This window comes from Balaenoptera physalus (assembly GCF_965194825.1).
Source record: "Balaenoptera physalus genome assembly, chromosome: 18".
Lineage (NCBI taxonomy): Eukaryota > Metazoa > Chordata > Mammalia > Artiodactyla > Balaenopteridae > Balaenoptera > Balaenoptera physalus.
In genome coordinates, this window is record NC_138899.1 from 51205185 (window position 1) to 51215343 (window position 10159).

Sequence of the window (10159 nt, forward strand, 5' to 3'; positions counted from 1 at the left end):
ATTTCATTAAAATTCATATAAAAAATAAGTGTATATTTTATGAAGTCTCTATAAATATAATTATCTTAGAATTAATTAAAACAGAAAAAAGGATCACATTAGTTTCTTAATTTACTAGAGCTGTGTGATTTTCAAAGCCTTAATGTAACACCTGAATTGCATAGCTTCAATATTTTATTAACCATACCAAGGAACAGAACAAAGATGAAAGATACTCTCTTACCAACACTATTTCTCTTGATACAATGTAAATATATTTATGGATATATATATGGATTTACATATATACACATAAATATAAACACACTCTGCAAAGATTGATGCTCATAATTGTGAACCTTGATCACTTGTTTTTTTCCATGAATTGGTAATATTATCAATAGAAATGTATAGGAATTTTCATTGTAGTTATTAAAAAGGTAACAACTATAAATAAAAATTATCAAATAGGCCACCTTCAAATAAATTATTTAGCAACAGATCCTTATTTCAGCATGTTTCTGTATGTAATATCTTAGGTTTGACCTTAGTAATTTCTAATTCTGAATCCAAGCTCCGGCTCATATCTGATCAGTGATCACAAGACATTACAAATAGTTCATATTTTAAGTGTCCACTATGCAATAGAAACCATGCTAGGTTCTCTCAACTATAACGACAAGCAAGGTGGATGTGGTCACTGTCCTCAAGCATTCTCCTATCTAGACCACTTTGTGACAAATTAACTTTACTAATAAAGAGTTACAACACTGACCCAGAGGTTTAAAACTGTTCAGACTTAATAACATTATTTTGTGTGTAGATCAATTAGATCTTTATTAAGACTAGGGACACAGATGTAAAGAACGGACGTGTGGACACAGCAGGGGGAAGGGAGGGTGGAATGAATTGGGAGATTGGGATTGACATATATACACTACCATGTGTAAAACAGATAGCTAGTGGGAACCTGCTGTATAGCGCAGGGAGCTCAGGTTGGTGCTCTGTGGTGACCTAGATGGGTGGGATGGTGGGGGGAGGGAGGTTCAAGAGGGAGGAGATATATATATACATATAGCTGATTCACTTTGTTGTACAGCAGAACTAACAGCATTATAAAGCAACTATACCCCAATTAAAAAAAAAAAAAAAAGGATAGAGTTAACATATCACAATCAAAAGAAGGAATGAATGGAAATTGATAGAATGTTAAATCTCGTTAGCCATCCAGCCTCAATATATTTTTATTGTGGCTCCTTAAAATTCTTATGCATTAAGTAGCTTTAGGATCAAGCACAGAATTAAAATACTTCCATCCACTTCTGTTGACTAGATATTATTTTATAGTTCAAAAGAGTGCACTTTTCTTTTTGCCTGCTAGTCTAAGTCCTGCTTTCTCAACACTGTCAAATGGTCCTACTACCATTTACTTCAAACTTAACCAAACAACAGAGGAGTGCGATGGAAAATATTATCTACTCCTTTGCTGAGACGTTACATGTCAACTATTCACCTAAGGCAAAATTTAATGGCTGACTTGTGGATCTTCATTTCTAGAGATTTTCTATGGAAACACTGACATAACCTTTAACCAGAGCAAACAGAGCCACTCTAATAAGCAGGCAACACCAAACCTAAAACTGCACGAGGAACAGAAAGATCCTGGCAGGAATTAATCTGCCATTTTCACACATCTGCCCAAGCATTGTAATTGCAAAAATTTACTCTAAGACTGCTGAGACTCATAATAATTATGTTTCTTTTTTTTTAAATAGAAATAGCCACAGGTGGTAACGAATAGCGTTTTGAGATAGGGAACTGGGCATGCATTCTAATCCAAATAATTATGTAGTTGCCTTAATTATAAAAAAAAAAAAAAAATCATGGAAAGTCTATTGCTCAAAATCAGAAAAAAAATGTTTCAAATGTATTTCCTGTCATTTAGTTTCTCCCAACTTAGCCATTTTGCTTCATTTGTTGGTATTGGCACATCTGATATCAGGGCCACACTGCAGAGTAAGCTTTTGTCAATAACCCTTATCTTGCCTGTGAGTGGGATTTGTTTAGTAGGATAGTTCTCTTATTTCCTGCTTTATTATTATCCAGGAATAAATAGTAGCTTTCCTAGAAGTTCAGGATCGGGAAATGTAGCTAATAATTACTATCCGTGCATCTGCCAACACTAAAAGTGCAAGGTTATAAACTATTTTTTCAATATATGTGTTGTATTAAAATATTTCCTATTTTTCATACAATATCTACTCTCAGTCATCCTGTGTCTTTATCTACATTTAGGTTCATGTATTAGCACCAACATATTTTCATAGTTCCTAAAATTACAAATGCATATACCATGCCAAGTAAGAGTCAACTGTATCTCCAAAATTTCTCATTAATCAGAAATTTCTGATTTAATCAATGAAGATTAAAATAAGAGAGTAAAGGTTGGCTTAAAATAAAAAGAAAAAAACAATTCATTAATGTTACACAAGGTCATGCAAAGCTAAAATAGTAATAAAAATAAAGAAATCAAGTGTTTTGCCTTCAAACTATGTGAAGGCAAGTTTGCATGTAATCTTTAATTCTGTCTTAATGGGAATGTTAGTGATGATAGATGATTGATTTCTCTTTCATTTTGCATGACTTATAACTCCTCCTATTCACATTCTTAATGCAATAAGTTAATTTGGATAACTATTTTAAAATAGAGACAAAACTGCCAAAGCAAAATAGAGAGAATTTTGTGCCTCAAGAAGACACGGTAATAGAATTCACCAATATTTAGATAATCTTCTGGGCTTTTGCTGATAGAACTATTGAAATCAAAGCAAATTATTTTTCAAATTTCAAAATTTCAGAAAACTTTTGTGCCTCATATTTATATAAAGATGTATCACTAAGCAATTATCAAGTTTGAAATGGAAAATATCCCCTTTTAAAGTTAAGTCCTGTTTTTCCAAATACTAAAGGATAACATTTTTTCCTAGTAAGTTTTGCTAAGATTTTAAACATATTATTTCTCAAGCATTCTAACTTCTTACTGTTACCTCATCTACTGAAATGGGGACATCAGTAAAAGCGCATTTTGGTCACTTTACACTGTGGTTAGATAATCCTTCTCATGGTAATTATAGGTGAATTGCCTTTATAAATATCAGCTCTGCATATACAATTGCTCTAGTGTTGTGGAAAAATAGCAAAAGTCTACCAAATATTCAGTCCTAAAATAATCTCAGTATATTCTGGTAAAATATTCTGTGGTAAATGAAATGAAGAGCTTTCAGCAAAGGTATTTATATTGGGGTCTGTGAAGAGAAAAGGAATTAATATATCTTGAGAGTGAAAACTATAACTTTAGTTTTCAAAACTGATACAAGTGTTCGTACTGCAAATAAATAAAAATTTAAGAATTTTTCTAAGACATTGATTGTCTAAAATTGGATTATAAAAATAAAAAAAAAAGAAATTTTGACCCCGTGAACATGTCTGCCTACAATAAAATATTTGTTGTGTTTCTGCATCATAAAAGAAAGATATCAAAATTTAAGATATATGTATATATTTCAATCTGAGTTATATTGAATTGGAGGACATAAAAATTCTGGGTATAAGTACAACCCAATCATTGCTTAGCAATGATTATTAAGGATTCAGGTAGAAATATTGTAAAGAAGTATACCAATTGATGACTTATGCTTAAATTACATTTTTTAAAAGTTACCACTAAATGCAGCTGAAGAAAACATACCTAAGCACCACAGTTGTTGGAAAGAAATTAGTTGAGTCACCTAAGTTAAATCTGTTATTTAAACATATATATGCCATCAAAATAGCATTAGAAAATTTGAGAACATAAAGTCATTATCTACATTAAGTATTAATATAATTTACAAACATGTATCTAGTGTTTCTTAAAAACAGTATATATCTACAAAACAATTATGAATATATAGCTTTGAAAACTTGAAATAGACTTTTAATGCTCACACTTTCATATTTTACAAAGGCTGCTTTTAGCTGATAAAGGAAGTAAACAAGAAACTGTCCTTTAAATGATCCCTTTAATGTGTGCCACTAATTAAAAATCAATCAAAAACATCACAAGTCTAAAAAACAATAAATATTGTTTGGACAGGGTGTATTCTACCAAACAGAGGCTTACAAAGATGATAGTCATCTTTACTTTGTCCATTTTTCATTCAATACAAATATGGTTTATGACCATTTCATTGAATAGAAACATAAAGAAAATAACTCAAGTCTTTAAATATTTCAGAATGTCTGAAATAAAATGCATTTCTAATACCATTAAATTATTTTAATATATTCCATTCCCCTAATCAGACCAAAGTCTATTTATGTAGATTAGTTACATCTAAAGTCTAATTTATCCAACCTGTATTTATCCTTTGATCACAAAGCTTGTTAACTTAAATGGTCTTTTATTGTTATGATTCGTTTTCCCATAATTATGCTGTTTAACTGCCTTATTTTTTGAATAAATATATGCAAACGTGCCAATCATATTTAGTACATTTATGCTAGATGCTCAATGAACTGTAAGAGTCATTTCACTACAATAAAGCTCCCTGGAATATATCCGGGGCAGAGCCTACAAATACCAGTAATCAGAATGTCACTAGGACCAGAACAAATAGAAGTGTGTCACATGTATATCAATAGATTTTCTCAAACACTGTCTGAAACCAATTTTACAGTCTCTCACTGGAAGACCATGGGGCACACAAGTGAAAAATGCCACCTACACTGCCGCAACTTTGCATTTGTATTTTGTTACATTTTTTTTTGCTTTACCTTAAAAAATATTGAATTTATACTTCTGTAGTAGCAAGGAGGTGAGAGCAGGCTTCTGCTTAGTCACTGTAGGGAATATTGATGTCATTAAGGACTCCTTTATTACAGACACTTTATTTCAGGAGACCGAAGGATAGCAATATATCACCATCAAAGCTACTGGTGAAAGCTATGACTAACTGTAAAATACTGTGTGCCACTGAAGGGAATTCTTGTCAGCGTCTCCTCTGCTAAAATAGGTTGACAATAGATAAGTGTAGGTCTGATGAAGATTTAAAAGTGTTTTGTAGGTGGGTGGCAGAAGTCACACTATCTTCAAATTGATAGGCAAAATGACCTTGACACTATTCTCAAATATACAAATATACAGTCATTGATTGAAGGAATTCAATAGAAAAAAAAAACCCAAAAACTTTCCCTAATGGCTTTACTAAAATATGGCTTTAAGATAATGCCCTGTGGGATTTCTTAAACGGAAGCATCACTGAAGGGAATACATTCTGGAGCAATGACTAATATCATAATTAGTAGGTGCATTTGTAAGAATTGAGTGTATTGCAAGACTTCTCAGCATAGGGGTGTTAAGCTTCACTTCCAGACTGGCATGAGCTCAGTTCTAGTGGCTTCACCTTCGTCCTGTTGTTTCATCATCAGACTCCTGGCATATATTCTCACAGTGCCTCCAGCCATCTCACCATCCTCACCAAAGAATCAGAAACTTGCATGAAATTTTTTTTCTCTTAATCTACATAAACTCCAACCTATTGTCCACTGAAGATCAGGTGTTCCTTAATTGCTCTGGAATAACTAGCTCTACTTTAAGGAACTTCAAAATGTTTGAAGCTTTAAAACAGTGAGTCATCAAGTTTTAAAATATTTTCAAAGAAAAATAAAGGTTTGAGTTCATCCTTAATAAGAGAAGAACTACCTTTGAACTAAAAATGTATAAAAATGGGCTAATATTTGTGCTTGAGTATTTATGTGCATTATACTGAAAATATAAAGACATATACATACGTATACACATATGTTAATTTTGCCAGGAAGTTTGATTCCTCACATTTTCATAAATATGGGCAGAGATGACCTTCACTGCAGTAAATGCATGTAAACCTTTATTAATCTTAAAAATGTTTTAATACTTTCTTAACTTACATCTTTTATAGATATATTTTACTGCATTATATTGCACAAGGAGCAATAACAGTGTAAAATTTGAAACCTGACAATGGTAGTGAAACATGATAAAGTACAAACACTGTATTTTTCAACAATATTAAATATTTATCTGGAGATTTTTAAGGTGTTTCTCTTTTAAAATATGTATATTTCTTAGTTCTTTAAGGGATGATATTTGGGATTATTTTAAGAATAATTCATTTATTTTAACCTCATATGTAAATGTGTATCTGTGTACCATGAAACAGTGAATAATATGCATTATAATATCAACTTTATAAAGAAAAGTTTCTAGAAAATATGTTTTTATTTTATTTTATTTTTTGGGTGTGGCTTGATCGATATAGTTACAGGCAATAGATAATGTTTTAGAACATGTACATTTTTTTTCTTGACTAAAAAATATGTTCAAGAAGTTGAGATAGGAATTTTAGGGCATACCTTTCTATGATCTGATATTTTTCATGATCGCACACAGCCTTAAATAACGTGATGAGGCCAAGAATAAAATTTCAAAGTCATCTGTGCAGATTTCTATATGACAATATTTATTGATATTATAAAATTCAGTCATAGAATTCAAGTAAAATTATAGAACTCACTAAAAGACCTTAAGTAAAATTAAAAATCATCTTACTCTTACATTTTTAAAAGACTGATAAAGATGTAAGGATAAACTGTAAGGATGATAAAGTACTACCTAGCTAATATTTTGAGAATTGTATTGAAAACTAAAAACTAATCGGTAAAGAAGTTAATATCTCATGAGTAGTTAGATCAACTAATATTAAAAATGAGATTCTCAGGTTTCTAACTCATAGAGTAAAAAAGTTATGCATTTTGTGTTTTCTTATTATTATAAAATAGAGAAATGCACAGAGATTTACATTGCAGCTGAGATTTTCATGGGTGCACACAAAACTAAGAATAAAAATAATATATTAAGAATGATTATAATAATTTGGATTTTAAACTCTTCTCCAAAGAAACTCAAACCACTTTAATTGTTATCTTTTTAGTTAAACTTACCTCCACTTTATTTGTACTACTTTTAATATATGGTAAAACAGAAATATATGTTTTATGATTGTGTACTCATGTTAATTTGAAGTAGAAATTAATCCTATCTTTTTAAAAATTTTTTAAAAAAAGAAGAGTGGACAAGATAGTGCTGGAGGCATGCAGTAAGAAAAGGATATCCCCTTCCTTCTCAGCCCACCAAACCCCTAGAAATAGAGATGTATATCAAGTTTATGTAAATAAATGCATGTAATTAATCAAACTGTGCCATATTGGAATAACACAGTAAAAACGCTTTAAAATCGTAAATGAAAAAATTGTTCACACACTTTGTGTTTGTTACTGAAATCACTAACATACTAGAGTATGAATTTTTGAAGATCATGGTCTTGAAAACTCATCTGAGTCCCAAGCCAAGAATCTCTTGTATTAGAGAAGTAGGAACAAGGCAGACAATGGTTAATGTTGCTAGGAAAGACTTTCTTTCACATTTTCATTCTAAAATACTGAGTTTATTGTTTACACTATGATACTTTAGCCCTCTATTCCTCAATCTCATTTTTATATATTTGTATTGATTATAAGTATTATCATGTGTTTAATTTGCTTTTATTGAAAAGGCCATCTAGGTATATCAAAAGGATTTCCTCTTCCAGCATAAAAAATCTAAAGTCAACCAAAATGTGAATCTTTTAAAACTGAACTGTAAAACACTGTGTAAGAATGTATTCCTTTTAAAAATTTATTTCAATAGATCTTATTCTGCTGGCTCAATATATTTTCTTCTATGACAGCATATTAAAATGACTACATTTTACGTGCTACAAAAAAAAAAAAAAAATCTGAAAATACAGATGTTCCAACAAAACTGGAAATTCTCCCACCAGTGAGAAGTCCCCAGCCTCCTCCCTCTTATCAGCATGACCTTCATTGAAAACAGCTGTTGAAAAGTTACCCCGGGACAAATAATTCTTGATAAACCACGATTAGAAGTTACTCGTGACAATTAGTAATGACCTCTACTTGATTTCAGATTCTCATATTAACCTATGAAATAATTCACATGGAAATTGCTCCTATGAAGAGTGCTTTTATAAATTTGGTAGTATTTGCCTTACCTATCACAAAATCTGTGTTCCTATTTTTCACAAATCACTTTTGTAGCTTTAAAATAAACAAAATATCTCATTATAACAATGCTATATTATGATTCACACTACTGATGATATTTTAATCACTAGTCAATTGTTTAAACACTTCACAGACTGACTTTACTTTGGCTGAGAAACTTGAAGAAAATCTGCCATAAAATACTTTCTCCTGAACCACTGTTTCTACACCAGTTTACATGACTGTTCTGTATCCATTTTCATTAAAAATACTCTTATGCCCCCAAACCTATATATCTTAATCTTAAAATTTTAGACCCTGCGATTCACACAAAATCTTTTGAGAAATTTGAATTTGAGCTGTAACATGAGTCTTTTAAGTCCTAAAGTTCCTGTTTCATATCACCACTCTTTACCATTCTATCTCAAAACAATTATGATGTTATTTTCATTCCATCAATAGAAATACACTGAGAATATTCTAAACAGCACCCAAGATGCTGGAAAATAAAGATAAACCAGACCTAGTAGCTGCCAGCCCAGTTGCACTGTGAATTAAAATTTTTCCTTCAGAAATATACATGAGATTAATAGTGTGTTTCCTCAGCAGGCTGTGTTAAATAAACACACACTAATAAATGCACTTGAAACAAGAATATGGGATCCCTGAACACTTTAATTTGGGCATCTCACGTCAGCACAAAGTGCAGCACTCTAGTTTAAAAAAAAAGAAAGACAGCAAGGTCACTGTAGTCAGTTTACTCTGTTCTTCATAATAGGCGCTGAGAAAAACCTGACACATTTAAAAGGAAATTAACATACTAGGAATTTAAAAGGCATCCCTTATAGGACAACAAAAACTCAATAGAAAAAAAAAGAGCTTGTTTTAACATTTTATATTGAGGATATTTCCAGGGCAGAAGCAATATGGGCAACTGAGCCACTATGGAAACAATTTCAAGAACTTAAATATTTTCTGTGTCTTTATGGAATGAATTAAGATTCTAGAAGAAAGGGAATAGCAAGGAAGTTTGTCTCCTTTGTTTGCTGTTTAAACTCTTTCTCTCCCTTTGTGTGTGTGTGTGTGTGAGATTTGCTTTGGCTCAAGTTTTACTGCTAATGAGAGGAATCATCATCATCCATCCCTTGGGCAATGACCAGCTTCAAGAACAGTATGGTGTAAACACTGTATAGGGACCCCTGTCCCTCAAAACCTCCTGGATACTTCTATTCAACATTGTTCCTCACTAATCTGACCAGGAATCAGGCTTGCTGAGAATTCTACTGCACAAACTTCATTTTTACTGCACCCTGAATAAGAATTCAACTTATAGTACTTGAAGTGGAAGATTAAGCATTAACCCTCTGTGATATCTTTTTAACTTTCAATGGTAAAAATATAAGAAAGGTATATAACAAATGTGTATTTATAAAATGACTGCAAAAGATCTATATATATATTTTAACATATATCCCTCTAAAGAAATTATCATAAATACCAGTTTTACACACTCATAGACTTTCATAGAAACTACAGTTTTTATGGAAGGAATATCTTGTTCAGTTTTATATAGACCTCCAAAAAATGATGATTACTGGTGTGTAGTAAACACTGTAAAAAGTGGGATTTAATACTACAGTGGATACTCTAGTATTCAGTAACGTCAAGTATGAGTCTGTTTTACAAGGACTTACCCTATTATAAGAAAATGTTCTGCTGAGTTTTAGTATTTGTTACACTTATGTTAAAAAGTATAAGATTATGAAATTGTACTACTCTGTTTTAATAATAAAAACAGTATTTGCTTTTTCAAAGCACAAAACTGTGAACAAATTATTTTCATTTGCCCCAGACTAATCTTCCTCCCAAAATGTCACTTTTAGTTAAACTCAATTTTGAATTTCAAGTATTGTTCATCCAGAGTAACTTGTAGCAACATGCATTCATAATAAGCAAAAATTACATTTTTTTCATAACACAACTCAACATGTGAAAAAAAGAAACTAGGTAGTAACTAGACACAGCATAGTCACCTGCTGTTGTTAGAGTCTAGTGT

At 31.3% G+C, this 10159-nt stretch overlaps 1 protein-coding gene, 1 long non-coding RNA gene and 1 pseudogene across 4 annotated transcripts in view; 2 read left to right on the top strand and 1 right to left on the bottom strand.

The window, feature by feature from the left end:
• Window positions 1–10159, top strand: part of LOC309647960 — a 675074-nt gene that overhangs the window by 395048 nt on the left and 269867 nt on the right. The window lies entirely within an intron of this gene.
• The window catches only part of LOC309647939 (thioredoxin reductase-like selenoprotein T pseudogene), a 481034-nt pseudogene that overhangs the window by 134555 nt on the left and 336320 nt on the right, over window positions 1–10159 (top strand). The gene's annotated exons all lie outside the window — the stretch shown is intronic.
• Window positions 1–10159, bottom strand: part of PCDH17 (protocadherin 17) — a 126368-nt gene that overhangs the window by 90148 nt on the left and 26061 nt on the right. The gene's annotated exons all lie outside the window — the stretch shown is intronic.